Genomic DNA, 3,280 nt, shown 5'->3' on the forward strand with positions numbered 1-3,280 from the left:
GGGGCGCCCCTCTGGAGCCAGGAGGAAGCCGTGCTGGGGCACCGGCTTGCCCTCCTCCCCCCATGCCGGGCTCCATAGCATACGAGTGGCCAGTCACCGCCGCTGGCTTTTCCCTTAGATGCCGTGCCCCCGCGGGCTGCGGCTTTGGCCATGGGGGGGAACCCCCGTGAAGAGGGTCCAGTGCTGGGAACTCTCTCTGCCCCTTACCGGGCTCTCTCTCGCCGTGCCTGGACGGGCTTGCTTTCCATTCTTGGTGGGACCGACGCCGGCACCACGTCTCCCCGGCTTTCTCTGCCCCCGTGCCCCACCGGGCAAACTTCGCTTCGGGGGTTCCACACTTCGGCAGTGGCCGGCGCCAGCCACTCGTCAACTTTTTTTCTTTTCCCCGCTTTCGTTGCCGAGCCCGGGCTGGGCTCCGGCTCACGGACGAGCGAAACCCATCCAACACCGCTGAGGGTGCGCCAGCGGCCGCTCCAAACCGCCGCGCCTTTGTTCGGCCCCGCGGGTCCCCTCTCTGACCCGGGCGAAAGCCACCGAGAAGCCAGACGGACCCCTGCCCAGCCGCCTGGCGGGTGGCTTGGAGCAGCCGCTCGGCAGCGCTGCCCTGGGAGTGCTCGGCGTCACTCGTTCCCTCATATACGGAACTGGAGGGCCGTCAGCTCCGCGAGCGCACAACCAGCCGACCTCCGCCCAGCGGCAGGTCGCAGAAATCACGCCGGCTTGTACGATGACGTAGGCGGAGGCAGAGCGCAACAGCGACCCCTTGGCGACAAGCGCGATCTCCGCGGAGAGCACGTCTACTCGCCGAGGGAGAGCACGTCTACTCGCCGAGGGAGAGCACGTCTACTCGCCGAGGGAGAGCACGTCTACTCGCCCAGGGAGAGCACGTCTACTCGCCCAGGGAGAGCACGTCTACTCGCCCAGGGAGAGCACGTCTACTCGCCCAGGGAGAGCACGTCTACTCGCCCAGGGAGAGCACGTCTACTCGCCCAGGGAGAGCACGTCTACTCGCCCAGGGAGAGCACGTCTACTCGCCCAGGGAGAGCACGTCTACTCGCCCAGGGAGAGCACGTCTACTCGCCGAGGGAGAGCACGTCTACTCGCCGAGGGAGAGCACGTCTACTCGCCCAGGGAGAGCACGTCTACTCGCCCAGGGAGAGCACGTCTACTCGCCGAGGGAGAGCACGTCTACTCGCCGAGGGAGAGCACGTCTACTCGCCGAGGGAGAGCACGTCTACTCGCCGAGGGAGAGCACGTCTACTCGCCGAGGGAGAGCACGTCTACTCGCCGAGGGAGAGCACGTCTACTCGCCCAGGGAGAGCACGTCTACTCGCCCAGGGAGAGCACGTCTACTCGCCCAGGGAGAGCACGTCTACTCGCCCAGGGAGAGCACGTCTACTCGCCCAGGGAGAGCACGTCTACTCGCCCAGGGAGAGCACGTCTACTCGCCCAGGGAGAGCACGTCTACTCGCCGAGGGAGAGCACGTCTACTCGCCCAGGGAGAGCACGTCTACTCGCCGAGGGAGAGCACGTCTACTCGCCCAGGGAGAGCACGTCTACTCGCCCAGGGAGAGCACGTCTACTCGCCGAGGGAGAGCACGTCTACTCGCCGAGGGAGAGCACGTCTACTCGCCGAGGGAGAGCACGTCTACTCGCCCAGGGAGAGCCCCGGCACGGGGGAGGCCCAAAGACTGGCGGCAGCCGCTTCGCTGAACGTCACCCGGCCGGCGACCGGGGCCGTCCCGGGGCCGTCCCGGGATGCCGGCATCCGGCACGGGGTCCCGGCCGCGGCCGGAGCGGCTCGAATCCCCGCGGTCCCGGCAGCAGCCGGAGCCGCTCGCCGTTCGGGCTCCCGGCACCCTACGGATCCGGCGACTCGTTCGCCGGCGGCGGGGGGAGGCAGTGAAGGAGGTGCGGGCAGAAGCGGCAGCGGAGGCGGAGGGGGGGGGGGGGCTCGAAGACAGCCGGCAGCCGCTTCGGAGAACGTCACCCGGCCGGCGACCGCGGCCGTTCCGGGGCCGTCCCGGGAAGCCTGCGACAGGCACGGGGTCCCGGCCTCGGCCGGACCCGCACTGGGTGCCGCCGCCTCGGGCTCTCGGGACGGTATGGATCCGCCGACTCGTTCGCCGGCGGCGGGGGGAGGCAGTGGAGGGGGTGCGGGGAGAAGCGGCAGCGGAGGCGGAGTGGGGGGGGGCTCGAAGACAGCCGGCAGCCGCTTCGGTGAACGTCACCCGGCCGGCGACCGGGGCCGTCCCGGGGCTGTCCGGGGATGCCGGCTTCCGGCACGGGGGTCCCGGCCGCGGCCGGACCGGCTCGAATCCCCGCGGTCCCGGCAGCAGCCGGAGCCGCTCGCCGTTCGGGCTCCCGGCACCCTACAGATCCGGCGACTCGTTCGCGGGCGGCGGGGGGAGGCAGTGGAGGGGGTGCGGGCAGAAGCGGCCGCGGAGGCGGAGGGGGGGGGGGGGCTCGAAGACAGCCGTCAGCCGCTTCGGTGAACGTCACCCGGGAGGCGGACCGGGGACCGGCCCGGGAAGCCATCGTCCGGCCCCGGATCCCGGCCGCGGCCGGACCGGCTCGAAGCCCCGCGGCCCCGGCACGGGGGAGGCCCAAAGACTGGCGGCAGCCGCTTCGCTGAACGTCACCCGGCCGGCGACCGGGGCCGTCCCGGGGCCGTCCCGGGATGCCGGCTTCCGGCACGGGGTCCCGGCCGCGGCCGGACCGGCTCGAATCCCCGCGGTCCCGGCAGCAGCCGGAGCCGCTCGCCGTTCGGGCTCCCGGCACCCTACGGATCCGCCGACTCGTTCGCCGGCGGCGGGGGGAGGCAGTGGAGGGGGTGCGGGCAGAAGCGGCAGCGGAGGCGGAGGGGGGGGGGGGCTCGAAGACAGCCGGCAGCCGCTTCGGTGAACGTCACCCGGCCGGCGACCGGGGCCGTCCCGGGGCTGTCCGGGGATGCCGGCTTCCGGCACGGGGTCCCGGCCGCGGCCGGAGCGGCTCGAATCCCCGCGGTCCCGGCAGCAGCCGGAGCCGCTCGCCGTTCGGGCTCCCGGCACCCTACGGATCCGGCGACTCGTTCGCCGGCGGCGGGGGGAGGCAGTGGAGGGGGTGCGGGGAGAAGCGGCAGCGGAGGCGGAGGGGGGGGGGGGGCTCGAAGACAGCCGGCAGCCGCTTCGGTGAACGTCACCCGGGAGGCGACCGGGACCGGCCCGGGAAGCCATCGTCCGGCCCGGGATCCCGGCCGCGGCCGGACCGGCTCGAATCCCCGCGGCCCCGGCACGGGGGA

Source organism: Melanerpes formicivorus, unplaced genomic scaffold (assembly GCF_026170545.1).
Source record: "Melanerpes formicivorus ecotype bairdi unplaced genomic scaffold, bMelFor1.0.p_v2 SCAF_196, whole genome shotgun sequence".
Lineage (NCBI taxonomy): Eukaryota > Metazoa > Chordata > Aves > Piciformes > Picidae > Melanerpes > Melanerpes formicivorus.